This window comes from Gossypium raimondii, chromosome 6, assembly GCF_025698545.1.
Source record: "Gossypium raimondii isolate GPD5lz chromosome 6, ASM2569854v1, whole genome shotgun sequence".
In the NCBI taxonomy this organism is placed as follows: domain Eukaryota; kingdom Viridiplantae; phylum Streptophyta; class Magnoliopsida; order Malvales; family Malvaceae; genus Gossypium; species Gossypium raimondii.
In genome coordinates this window covers 9869224-9883868 of record NC_068570.1, presented here as the reverse complement: position 1 = coordinate 9883868, position 14645 = coordinate 9869224, and the positions used below count along the sequence as shown (strand labels likewise).

General features: G+C 32.2%; 1 long non-coding RNA gene across 1 annotated transcript; it reads left to right on the top strand.

The window, feature by feature from the left end:
- Nucleotides 1-6727: 6727 nt before the first annotated feature.
- On the top strand, nt 6728-10140 carry LOC105771598 (uncharacterized). The gene is made up of 2 exons (XR_008196660.1): nt 6728-7478; nt 7789-10140. It is a non-coding gene; the product is annotated as an uncharacterized LOC105771598 (long non-coding RNA).
- Nucleotides 10141-14645: the final 4505 nt, after the last annotated feature.

The window sequence follows — 14645 nt, the reverse complement described above, 5'->3', positions numbered from 1 at the left end:
ATAACTAGTCCCCATTTTTGCTGCGAAGAGCATTAATACGGTTAATCTTCCTCCTATGCATTATGCTACTATGAAAGAACTTTGGATTTCTATCTCTTAATTTGAGCTAGCCTATATAGATTTTTGTTTCCACAACATTTCTTCATGATTAATCACTTCTTCAAGCTCCTCTTTGATGTCCATTTCTTTTTGGACTAAAAGGTACGAATGTGATTTTTCTAGCTCCCTTTGTACCCAACTTAAGGACTTTAGTAGTTTCTGCTTGCGACTCCCAATATGTCCGTAAACGTTTTTGTTCCAATCTTTGAGCCTCAAAGTAAGCTGTTCTAAAGTGTCGCACATATCTTTATTATATTTCCAGAAACACTTAACGGTATCGAAAAGTCTTGGTGTTGAGTCCAATCGGCCAAAAATCTGAAGGGATGTCCTTTTCGAAGATTAAATTCTTGATTAAGGTGTACAAGAAAAGGCCGATGATCTGACTTGATTTGTACTAGGTGTGTCACCATGCACTTAGGAAAAGTTTGGCACAAGCTTCATTACCCAACATTCGGTCTAGTCTTTCAAAGACCCCTCTTGTTTGCCAACTGAATGAAGGACTTTGAAAACCTAGATCTAGAAGGTTTGTGGACTTAATGAACTCTCTGAAATGAAGGCATCTTCTCCCTATAAAATCACCACCTTTTTTGTCAGCTTTAGAAAGGATAGCGTTAAAGTCCCCTACTGCTTTCTAAAGAGTTGCATCAGACAGTATAGTGTAACAACCCATTTTTCAATTGTGTTGGAGACAGTGGTTTCAGGACCAAAAATCCAACGAGTAAGTTTGTATAATTGGTATTAAAATTATACGAGTTAATAGTAATTTTTATATTGGATTTTGATTTGATGATTTTAAATAGTTGAAATAAAAGTTAGTGTAAGTGATTGGGTCCAAAAGTCAAGTGGTTGTTGAAAATGAGGTATTAGTACCTCATTTCTGTAATATGAAGCTGTAAATTTTTTTATTAAATATTTACAGAGTCATATTATATGTGAATTGAAGTTGGGTTCAGTAATTTTGATGATTTATTGCTTAATTGAGGTTAAAGGATTAAATTGTAAAAGAGGTAAAAGTTAATTGCTATAGATTTAAAATAGTAAAAGGACAAAAGTGGTAATTAAACCATGGTAAAAAAGTCCAAGTGGTGGTGGCATGATTAAATCCACTAACTTTTGGGCTATTTGCTCATTTAGTCCTAATTAGTTTAGGATTAAATTGAAAACAAGCTTGTTTAGTTAAAATTTAATATAATTGAATGACCAATTGTGTAGTTGGACCTTCCATAAATGGCTTAATAATAGGAATGATATGGAATTATCTAGATTTTGGTAAATTGCTTTTAGATCCTAATTAATTTAAAAGGGACTAAATCGTAAAGATTGGAAAAGATTGTTTTATTAGTTAAAAAGGGGAAATTAAAGGATTAGAATGGTAATTAAGACATTAATGGCTATAATGGACGGTTTTGGCTTTTTTTTTGTTTTTTACTTAAAAATCAAGTGAAATGAAAAGGGTAAAATTGTAATTATTTAAATAAGTTAAAATTAAATTAAAACAAGATGAATTCTATCATCTTCTACATTTATTTTTTTTCCTATTGCCAAAACCCTAGAGAAAAAAGGAAGAAAACCATTCGACTAGCTTTGTTCCATCAATAGGTAAGTGTTTGATGCCCGTTTTTAGTAATTTTTATGTTTTTGAGCTCGTGTTAGTTTAATCTAGCCAACCCGATGACTAATTTGTATAACTATCAAATTTTGAGGATTATGCCATTGATGGAATTAAGATGTTTATGAAATTTTATGTTAGATTATTAAGCTTGGTTGTTAGATAGAATTATTTTGTAAAGTGATTTTTGATGATTTTAACGTATAAGGATTAAGTTGTTAAAGTGGTAAAATAGCATGTACTTGAGGTGAAATAACTGCAAATATGGACTTTTGGGAGGTCATAGATGGTTTGGCTGAATTGGGTTTTAAGAAAAAAATAGTTAAATTGCATGTTTGGGGCTTAGGGACTAAATTGAATAAAAGTGAAATATTAGGGGCAATTTTGTAAAAATTGTAAAGAATAATTAATTGCATAAAATGAGTTAATTTTACTCTTGGAAATAGTTAATTAGATGAAATGTTATCTTAGATCAAGAGCAAATGGAAACCTGAGAAAAAGAGAAAATTATTGAATAGTCCCCGTACCTTTGTCATTGTTGCAATTTAGTTAGGTAAGTTCATTCGGTTTAATTTTAGTACATTTATATACATATTTTATGAACTTAATTGCATAATGTTGGATTATGTTGATATGTGTGATTGGAAATGGAAATAATGAATTGAAATGACATCGATCACTGATTGAGATATTATGAGTCGTTACTGCAAATCAATCCTATAAGTTGTGCATTTATTTAAGCTTCTAATAATCTTTATATTCCTTGTTAATATACTATTATTGAATGTTATATTATATACTGAATGAAGTTTAGCGAGCGATATCCACCGATATACTGAATGAAGCTCAAATGAGCATTACCTACTGAATCTACTGAAACGTATGCGCTATCGAGCCATACCTACTGAATCTACTGAAATGTATGCGCTATCAAGCCATACCTACTGAATCTACTGAAACGTATGTGCTATCGAGCCATACCTACTGATTCTACTGAAAGTTGCTCAAACGAGCATTACTCACTGAATATACTAAAATACTATAGAGATTGTTACTTTTCAGACGAAGGTTGCAATTTACGAAAATTTCATTACTTAATTTTAAATTGATTACTATGTTTGGTTGGAAAGGCTTACCGATTTATTAAATGATCTTACTAAGATTTATTCAAGCTTACCCATATTTGTTTCATTTTGTAAATTATGTTTTGAAGGCTCAGAAGATTGCATAAGAAATCACACTATCCGAGAAATCTTTGGTAGAATTTGATTTTAATTGGTATATATGGCATGTATTAGGACCCTTTTGTATGTATGAAATTGGTTCTTAGTTTTGAGCAAGTTTTACTTGAACTTGTGTTGTGTGATTGGAGAACAAATGGAATTAGACATGTTTTACTAAAATAAGCTTGTTGATCAAGAATGAAAATATTGACTTTATGATGAACTATGGTATGAAATGGAAATAGATGTTTTGATGTGTAAACTATAACTTGTATACGCAACTTGAAGGTGTAATGTCATGAAATAAATTGTGGTGTCAATGATGGCACATTGGTTAGGTACATAGGTTGAATTGCTTGACATATTTAGGTATTATTGAAGATGATTTTTGGCCTATAAAGTTGTATATTTGAATGTTGTTTAGGTACCTAAACAAATGGGTGAAAATTTAGCTTGAAATTGGTCATTTTTGGGCTCACACGGCCTGGGACATGGGATGTCACATGGCCGTGTGAAGCATACAGCCAATCCATATGGGCATGTGCCCCGAGCATGTTTAAAAACAATATAGGTGCAGCTTTCACATGGCTTGCGACACGACTGTGTGATCCAAAACAGAGAGCTACATGGTCCATTCACACGGGCGTGTGAGGTCGTACACGAGCGTGTAGATTAGCCACACGACCATGTTTGGAGCCACACGGGCTGGGCTCTGTCACAAGGCCTGGACACACGGTCGTGTGACCCTTGACTTGAAAATTTTTGGATTTTTTCCTAAAAGTTCTGATTTGTTCCGATTTGGTTCTTGAAAGTTCGTAACTTATTTTTAGAGCTTCAAAAGCTTGATTTAAGACCCAAAACTGAATGATCTCTTTTATATTGAATATTACTTGTAATTATGTAATTGAATTGATTATTGAATGTCAATCGTATTAACTGTTCCAGCTTGATTGGTAACATTCAGTATCCTATTCCAGTAATGGAAACAGGATATGGGTGTTACATATAGTTTCTCTTAAAGCTTCCCATAGCGCCTTTCTCTTTGTTCTATTTGGACTTCCATAAATAAAGGCAATAAGAATGGGTTGCATCTGCCCTCCACCATAGACCTTTATGAAGATGAACTAAGGATGGTTTTGGATTATTTCAAGGTAAACCATGTCCTTCCAACCAATCCAAATACCACCTGAATAATCATTTGCTTCAACCCGGCGAGAATGATGAAATCCCAATTTTGCAATTATTTCGTCTGCCTTGCCCCCACTAACTTTTGGTTCTGAAAGGCTGACAATATTAGGCTTGAAATCCATATTATACTCTCTAAAACTGCAAGGGAATTTGACACTCGCACATCCTTGGCAGTTCCAAACAAATACAAATAGAATGGAGTTCATCATAAAAATAGGAATATAGTACCTAAAATAATTTTACTGTCAGTGTAACAGCCCATTTTCTAGTGGTGTCAAAAACTATGGTTTTGGGACAACAATTTCGACGTGTTAGACCGTAAATATTAATTATTTAATATTTATGAGATTATCTAAGTGTCATATTAAATTTTGGTTTAGTAATTTTAATGTTTGATAAGTTAATTAAAGAAAAAGGATTAAATTGTAAAAGTTGGAAAAAAGATTGTTATTAATTTCTTTTATTTAAGTGGCCTAATTAATTATGGTTGAAGGACTTATATTACAAATGAGCCAAAATTTAATATAGTGGTCAGTTGATGCAATAATGGTTGTCAATTTTATAAGTTAAAGGTTATTACAATAATAATATTTAAAAGTAAAAAAAGAAAATAATAATAGGAAAAGATGATGGTTTCTTCTTCATTTTGACTTGGTTCTTCACCGAAACCCTATTTTTGAGAGTTAGAAGCTTCGGTCACTTATACCTGTTGCATGTAAGTGATATCTTGATGTTTTCTTCATGAATTTCATGTTTTTGTGTTAGTTGAGTTGAAATCTGACTTGTTTAGGGGTTAATTTGTAAGATTAGATAAGTTTAGAAAGTATACTCTAATGTTTTTGAAGCCTTTTACTTGAAAGAATTTTGTTTAGGTGCTTGAAGTTGATTTTATGTTATTTTATAGAGTAGTTTGGTATAAATTTGGAAATTAGGGATTTAATTATGTAATTTGTAATATGAGAAGGATTTAATTATAAAGTTAAGGATATTTGAGTTGTATATTAAGGGTTAAGTGTTTGGAAATATGTGGTTTATGTATTAATTATGGATTTTACTTGTTTAATATTAGGGATTAAATTGTATGGAATGTAAATGTTTGGGGCAAATGTGTAAATATTGTAATTAAGAAATTATATGTATTAAATTGAATGGAATATGGAATTGAGGCTAATAATTGAAATAAATTATATTATACATTAAGATCAAGTTGATAATCGGGGTAAAGGGAAGGTTGTTGATTAGCCCTGAACTTTCGTTGTTTTTGCAGTTTGGCCCTGGTAAGTTCGTATGATTAAATTTTAGTATAATTTAAATATTAAATTGCTTTTGGATTGAAAATTATTAATTGACTTGAAAATATTGAATTGTGGTATGTGAATTGATTTGGGAAAGAAATTGTATTGGATGTTGTTAAATAATAAATATGTGAGTTGATGAACATAGGATAGGATATGATTAGCATGCCAATAGGTTATATCGCACGCTGTATGGGATTGGTTGATGCCAATAGGTTAGTACAGTGTTTCAGGGGCGGATGTAAATCCTACGGGCTTGACACTTGGTGCCCAGGTGTGTTCTTGGTTGGTTAGCTCATTTGAGCAATTTGGTGTGTTTGGTTGATTAATCGTGTATCTGAATCCATTACAACATTCATCGGGTATAGTTAATGATATAATATATTTGATTGAATTAATTCACTCGTATACAAGTTTATGACTCACCTGTGATTTGATTATGAATGGCAGGACTATGATTTATGACATTTCTGTATTATGTATTGATTAAGTTTATTCGGTAAGTTAATTGTTTAATCTGTGGAACTTAGTAAGCTTAAGTAAGCTTACTTGTGTTCTTTTTATTGCTTTCTTGTAGATTTATTTTCGAGGCTTCGGGCGATTGGATCGACTTTAATATTCACACTATCTGAAAATTTATCGGTAGTTTTTGAATGCTCATATTAGGTTATATGGCATGTAATAGGTTAAATGAATTTATGAGGTTATTTTGTGAAGTTATTAAACTTGAATGATGCTCGTCTTTAGATATATTTTGGTACATGTGAATATGTTGTTGGTTTGGTATATATTTATGTTTGGTATATTTGGTATAAGTTTAATGAAAGTGTGTGAATATGGCAATTTGACTTATAGATTGAAAGGGGTGGTATTTTGGTACGAATCGATAATAAAGAAGTTTGAGTACTTTAAATGCAATTATTCTAGTTTAAAATGTTATTTTAGCTTGGATATTGAATTGTGGTGTCAATGAAGACACATTGGTTAGTCTTTTAGACGTTTGAATAGGTTATTTTATTTATCTATTGTAAGATAGGTGAATTTTGGCATGAGTTGAACTTTTAAATATGAGGTTTTACTATTCTAGAAATAAGTATCGATACTTTTGGCATTTGGTATCGATACTTGACCATATGAACAGTTTTTGAACAAACAAACTGCCAAAATGGTATCGATTTTTTTTAGAGTATCGATATTTTTTCATAATATATCGATACCATAAAATAAGTATCGATACCAACTACAGATTTTCGTTTTTAACTTTAAACTTTAAATTTCTTTTAAGTAAGTCCTATTCCGAGCTTGAATTTTATCACTAAGTAATTTTAGAAATTTTTTTATTTAAAATTTAATATGTTTGTTTATGCAGAATATCAATTACTTTTAAATATGTATTGTTTAATAATGTAATTGTTAATTGTTAAATATTAATATAGCATCCCTTTACTTGGATCCAGTGACCGGGACGGGTAAGGAGTGTTAAACTCGGGCTATGTCCTAGCTTCTTGTACTCAACCTTTTTCCCCGCTTACTTTTCTTAAAATCCCTTGCTTGAACTAATCCTGTAGTAGTTCATCCATATTGTTAACAAATTCGGTCAATGGGACTTTAGAGGAAGAGACTTTGAAAGGCCTTCTTTTTTCCCTAATTATTTTTTGAGCTTCTGCCCTTTAATGCTTCCATTTCCTTTCCCCCTGTTGATGCGCAAGTTAGAAGCAACCACTCGACGCCCCACTTCTTCTTTGGGCTTGGGCACACATCCCTCTCACCTTCGGGGTTAACGTTCTCTTTGAAATGAATGGATGAATGTTTGGTCGAATCTAAAACCTCGTCCGTTGGGATCACCGTGACCTCCACCAAACCTCCGGCATTGAGCTGTTGACTAACTTTGGGAGCGAGAATCGCGGGATGAGTCGTGCTGCGCCTTCCCTTCAAGGCTTCCTCCTATTGCACCATGAAGGCCCTTGTATCTGTTAAGACGTTCGTCACTGGAGTTTCTCCTACGTGCAAAGTCATCAGAGCAGTCGAATCCCGAGTCCCCCCTGAATTGTCGCCGCTAACTAGGTTAGAATTCCCCTTTCCGTAAACCCTAAAGACTGATTGCGACGAACCAAAACTTACTTGGCTATTGTTTGCTATTCGGGACCCAATTTGTTCTCCACATTGTGCGATGGGCCTTTTATTTTTGGCCTGTTACTGTTGATCCAAACCTAGTTTATTCTTAGCCCCCCGACCAGGCGGTTGCTGGCTTAGGCCTAAACAAGCTAGGCCTACTGCTATGCTAACCCCTTCACCCAAAGACTCCACTCCCTTTTGGCCCAAGAGAACCTCCGGATCTGGCCTAATCTCCTCATATCCTGTTTCACTATTTCAGGTTTCCAAAGGCTGAAATCTTGTGTTGCCCTGCGCCTTCTCCCTGGTCTTGCCGCCGCTGACCCTTCCTCCTTTTGTCTAATGGTGATTCCTTTTTCAACGAGAATCCATGGGCCATAAACGCTTGCCAAGGGTCTACCATTATCTAGTACAGGCTCCTTCCTTGTACTCCCATCCTCCATCGCGACCTCCCCTCCTACCTTGATCTGTTCGTTCTTTGATTTGGGGAAAATATCTTGTGTATGCCTGTAGTGCCCACAAGAAAAGCATACCATGGGAAGGTATTCATATTCAATTCATTGCAATACCTCATTGATTAAGACCTGAGAAACTAACGCCCTTCCAAGGTTGACATAAACCGCCATACGTACGAACTTCCCTCAAACACCATTGTCTGTGTTAAAATCTAGTTTTGCAACCCTACCTATCATTCCCCCTATTTCCCATAGGATCTTCTTTTTGTACATATGTCCCAACAGGCCGGGAAGAATCCATGTCATAACCACATTCCGGTAGGGTTGCGAGGGGTTGAAATCCATACCTTATGGTTGCACTGTAAGATATTGGCCATAAACAATCCATGGCCCCAAGCATAAAACCTTCTCAAAATGCTTAGGGTTTTGAAATTTAGCCAAAAATTAGCCATTCTCAATGTACATTAATCGAAATGTTTCGGATGGCAGCCATAACGTACAAATTTTCTTTTGCAATGCCGCATAGCCAATATTCCGTCCTAGAAGCTTGATTACCACCGTATGCTCCATATCTTTAATAAGTATTTGGTTTATCCGTTCAGAGAAATATATTGCCGGAATGCCATTAATCGAAAACCTCACAATATCCTTTTCAAGTAGATCAAAATATTCAACATCCTCAATCTTTCTGTTATTGTTACTTCCCTATCGGCTCGAAGACCTGTCCCAATAAGGCAATCCTTCTAAGATCGAGGCCTCCCTGGGGACAACACCACTTCCATGACAACATTCGCCACCCTTACTGGATTGCTAGAATTTCTAGAATTTGCCAATTGCCTATCACCACCTCTGCCTTCTCTATTCTCTCGTTTAATAGATTCCATTCAAAAACTTCTTTCCTAACTAATGATATTTTAAATACATAAAAATTTTAGGAAAAAAATAGTATATTTTATATATTTGGTTTAAATATGTTCAAAGCCTCTATACATTTTCAAAATTTAAAATTTAATCCATATACTTTAACTTTTAAATATTGAATCGTCGTATTTTTCTGGATTTGAAAATATTTGTCCAGCCACTAACTCTATTTATTTTTCAGTTGAGTTAGAATTTATAAATACTTTCAAACAAAAAAAATTCCATGGTGGAACATATTTACTATTTATTTAAACCTTTTAGAATAAATGGACTTTTTAAGGGGGAAAAAGCTCCCTTTTAAAATAACACGATACTCCACCCCAAGTTCTTTAAAAATTTGTTCTCTACAACCTCAATCCGTGTAATTTCCACTAAAACTCGAAGATATTAATAACTGAAGAAATCAAAAGTAACGTAGAAATTTGAAATGGTCATGAAGAAGCTAAAGAAATAGAAGAATGTTGGTAAAATTAATTATGGTTCTTTAATAATTTTCTTTTCAGATTAGTTATGACTCCTTTCATCTACTAGGTTTGGGATGGGTTTTCCAAGTACACTATTCAATTTTCTTCAATGATGCTAGAAATTGTTGAGTAATATTTTGCTTGCCCCTTATTGATATGAGTATCCAGGTATTTATACATGTTGTTACTGATACTATTACAGCGCACTATTTAGTACTAACTTTGCTGCTTCCAGTACTGACATTCTTTATCCCTAGTACTGACATTCTGTGAACTTTAGGTTTGCTGGGCACGTGTCTACGGAGCACGCGGTCCTTTCTAATCCTGGTGGCATTTTGGGTGAGCTCTGTACCTAGTGGACACGTGCCTGGGTAGCCTGCGGAGCACGTGGCACCTCTTGCTATTTCCTTGCATACATGCGAAGTGAGATTGCGACCTTACCTAGGTCCCCACGAACTGGGTCTATAACTTTATCTCGTGAACTGGTTCTGTGAGCTGTACCTGCGATCCTGCCCTATGAGCTCCGCCAGGTTCCTGCGAGCTGGGTCTATAGCCTTGCCTTACGATTTGGTTCGCCTTGTTGTCCTCTCATGGTCAGGTAATGGGTCGGAGGCTCGGATCTTTTCTCGGAATCGAGTCTCAGGTTATTGACGTATAACAAAAATCAATTTGAGTTTAAAGGTTTAGGATAATTGACTTTGAAGGAGATGAGTTTAGTAGTCTTAATTTCAATTTTGATTGGAAATGAATAAAAACCCAAATAATATTCTAATACTTTTAATTAATATTAATTTTGGTAAATAAACATTATATCCTTTTAGTTTAACCTCCGGTTAAGGAATGACAAGTGGAAATATAAATACACATATTCCAACCTATATATTTTGACGATTTTCGTAAGTTCAGATAATTAAATTACAAGAGTTTATTCATATCTTGTATAAATTCTATATATATTTGTTTCCAGAATTCGAAATTAGTAAGCTGAAAACAAACCTAAATTACCTTCTACCATATTGTAAAAATCAATCAAGTGCTTCGATTTCATTTAAAATTCTTTATAATAATATTAAGGGGCAATTTTTTTAAATGAAGGTAACATTATTTTTCACCATAAGATTGTCAAATATTATAGTGCAACAGAATTTCTCAATGCCATGCTCCATAAAATTGCTACATCATCAAAAGAATAACATGTGTGATTTTATCTCAACCGACTCAATGAGCTGTCATCAGCTCATTTCTTAACAACCTTTGTCAATGATTTGTTGACACGTATCATGGTTTCTCTCTACTATCTTCATGTATAAACCTATTACTGTTTGTAATGTTTGCGAAATAATTATTCACAAAAGAATCATAATTTTAGTCATCATCTTCTCTCTTTTCTCTCTGTTTTAGCTGATTTCAGTTGTTTTCATTATGTTATTCTATTGATTTCTTACTAAGATTGTGAATATAAAATTACTTAGCATATTACCGAGTGTGTTATTTCGATATCTAAACAACGAAATATAAAATTACGATAACTTATGAAGTTTATTTTGATCATGCCTTGATTCTAACATCTGGATTCAATTAAACAACCATTTAACCTCGTTTTTTCGAACAATTGAACCTAAATATGTTGGTTTATCAATTATTTGTTTTAGAGAATTCAAATGCTATTATTATGAGGGGGCATTTGCTTCAAGAAAAGAGATTACGTAGGATTATGAAAATGTAACACCAATGATACTATGTTATATTATCTTGTTTGGTTTATTTGATTGCAATGGAAGATTTAAGTATTTGGTTGATTGAAATGTAAGATTACCTAGCAACATTATTTATTAAATTCTCCTTATTATACAATATTTTTAACAAGTTTAGTTTTTTAATATTTTTAACCTCAATTTTCATAAAATTATGATAAATTATTACAATTTTTATTACAAATTATATACTTATTACAATGTTGAAATAAAATTTTAAATCATAATTATAATAATTCATGAAAAGTGAGTACAACAATAACCATAATTATATTATAACCATAATTAATATACAAATAAATAAATTATTAGAGTAAATATAATAATTATAATTTTAAAGCATGACATCTACTATTTCACTATTAAGAAACAAAAGATATTTTTTATTAGTCTTAAATTTTATTGAGAAAAAAACTTAAATTAATTAAAATAATAAACTTAAATTGATTAAAATAATAAAAACAAAAGGTAAATTAGTACAAAATTCAATATTACTCTTATAATCTAAGATAACCTAAAAATGGGTCGTAATGAAATTACGTCTTAGATTACATCTTAACAATATTTGAGAATGTTAAACTACGAGATGGTTGTAATGTTGAGAATCCAAACAACATAATCTTATTCCACAATGTAACATTATGGATCGTAATATAATATTCAGCCAACCAAATGCATCCTGAAACGGAAGTGAAACCAAAATTTTCCCAAAAATATTATGTTATATGAATAATTATATGATACATTAGCAGTGAAATATTAAAATAAATAAACAAATAAGAAATATGACAAAATTTCAATCCCATTTATGCAATAAAAGTTCCACACCAAATAATTACTGAATACCTATATTGTCCTGTAATAAATATTAATAAATTTTGAGTAGAATAGCATTAGATGAAAAAAAAAGGTTAGTTTTACTAATAACGCAAGAGACTCATGGTAAAATATGTATTTTATTTTTAATTAGACTAATATTTTATTTACTTAAAAATGTTAAATGGATTAAAACAATAAAATAAAATAAAATAAAATAATCCAAAATTTTATATTTTGATTGAAATGTAAGATTATTTAAAAGAAGATATGGTATTGAGATCGACACCTATATTTTAGAATTTTGACACTTTTAAAAATGCGAGATTATTATCTCAAAGGGATGTTTTAGAATTTCAAGCACATAATCACATTTCAAATCTTACACTATATTGAAAATGTAAGATTTCACAAACCAAATGTATAGTAAATCTTTAATATATGCAACCAAATTGAAAATGGTGAATAGAGATATATCTTTGAAAACATACTTCCCCATAAATTTGAATGTGCTTGTTTTAAAAGTAGAAATTATTTTAGTTTTTAATGAAAAAATAAAAAAATAAAAATAACGTTTGATAAAAATTTTAAAAATTATTTTTTAAAAATGAAAATGAAAATTGCAAGTATCGAAAGAATCATATATAAATTGGGAACTATCATGTTAGATCATTATGAACAAAACTATATACGGAAGTGTACCTAAATTCATTGTTGGAAATTGCCCAAAAGGTTTTTGATCTTCCAAGAAAATAGTTTTTCTCTTTGTATAACTGTTTGATTTGTATAACTGTTTGATGGGGATGGAAAAGAAATACGAGATATATCTATTTCTTGGGGACTACTACCTATTTTAAATAACTAATTATTAAATCAGTTTTGGGTATTTATAATTTGGCCCTCATTAAATTATAAATACAACTTATGGTATCTACACATTATTTCAATGACACTTTAATACCTATGACACTTATAACATAATTGGTCACTTAATTTTGTATCACACTTTATAATAGCATTATACATTATAAATTTGTTCCCATAATTGGGGATTTTAATCCAACAATCTCCCAATTGGGCAATATATGTTTCCTAATAAATGTACAACCTTATGAGCTCAAAATTTGCTATCATATAATAGGTATTCTATAACAATCTCGTCTATCAACTATATCCATATAGGATCAAAACAGTCTTTATCATATTCATAATGACTAAACTCATCAATAGTCACATGACATAGATCAATCATGGATGCGAAGCATGAAATTACATGCAATGTGAACCAAATATGCCTATTTCCAACTGGGCCTCCTTAAATTTAATTGAGGTCAGTATCAAAATAACAAAACAGAGTGAATAAACTGAATACTTCATTTCTGATAAGAAAATAATCAAATACATAAATGTCTGAAAACAAACATAAAGCAAATAAAATACAAACTCCCACTAAACCATAATGTCCTCAAATAATATAACACCTATATGAGCAGTGTGCTCATGAAAGACCTTGGGTGGTAAACCTTTTGTGAGCAAATCCACTATCATAGAGGTTGTCCCAATGTGCTATATGGATATTTGTCCACTTTGCACTCTCTCTTTCACAACTAGGAACTTTATTTCAATATGTTTTGTCTTAGTTGAGCTCCTGTTATTGTTGGAATACAACATCGCCGACTTATTGTCCCAGTATGCCACATTCCATGATTTGATGCCTCATAGCATAGTGGAAGAAGTTACAAGTGTCTGTATGACACTCTTCCAAGATATAGCTCCTTCAGCTAACATGTAAATATAACATGAAATAGATTTCCAGCTATCTTGGCACTCAATGAAATCAGAATTTGAATACCCTACGACCTCCAAATGATCTGATCTTTTATAAGTGAGCATGTAATCTTTTGTTCTCTAAAGATATCTCATAACCCTCTTGGTTGCTATCTAATGGTCCATACTAGAGTTGCTTAAGTATCTGCATAACATCCCAATAATGTATGTGACCGCCTCCGGACTTACCAACGTCTACAGTAGAAATCCTGCACAAAATATATGAAAAGGCGATAACCGCAAGTATATGGATCAGGTTGTAATAGAGTTACAATGGAGTAGATGAGTACTCCGAGGATTGTACCCAAGGTAGGCGAGCACTAAAGTAATTCTAACCTAAGCATAAATAGTTCTAATTAGTACTTTAAATGAATTATATTACGATGAAATAAAAAGAAATGTTTTGGTGATCTATACTAATAATAAAAGAAAGAAAATAAAAAAATCATGAGAAATCAAATAATAAAATATATCAAATCTGGGCATGGGTGATTAGCTCACTTCGGTAATCATAATCAACTGTCGCTTCAGGTTTTCTTGTTCAATCAACTATTCGATATCCCAGTAGGATCTTCCAATCTTCTAGTAGAATAAAGAGTTTGCAAGAACTATTTATCTCTCGATCTCACAGTCTAGACCGGTTTACGGTTAAGGTGTTCATGGATAGGCCATACCAAATTTGGGTTAATTCTAACCTTAATGACTTCCTAGGGTTGTCAGGCCTACGGTTTAAGTCCTTCCTTTCCTAAACAGCTGATCCGCTAAGAGAACCCTACAAAACAATTAATTAATCATACCTTCACTCACTAACCCCCCACAAGAGGATTAGTTCCTCATGAATCTTGTAAACAATATAAACTTGATAGAAAGAGTAAACATGAA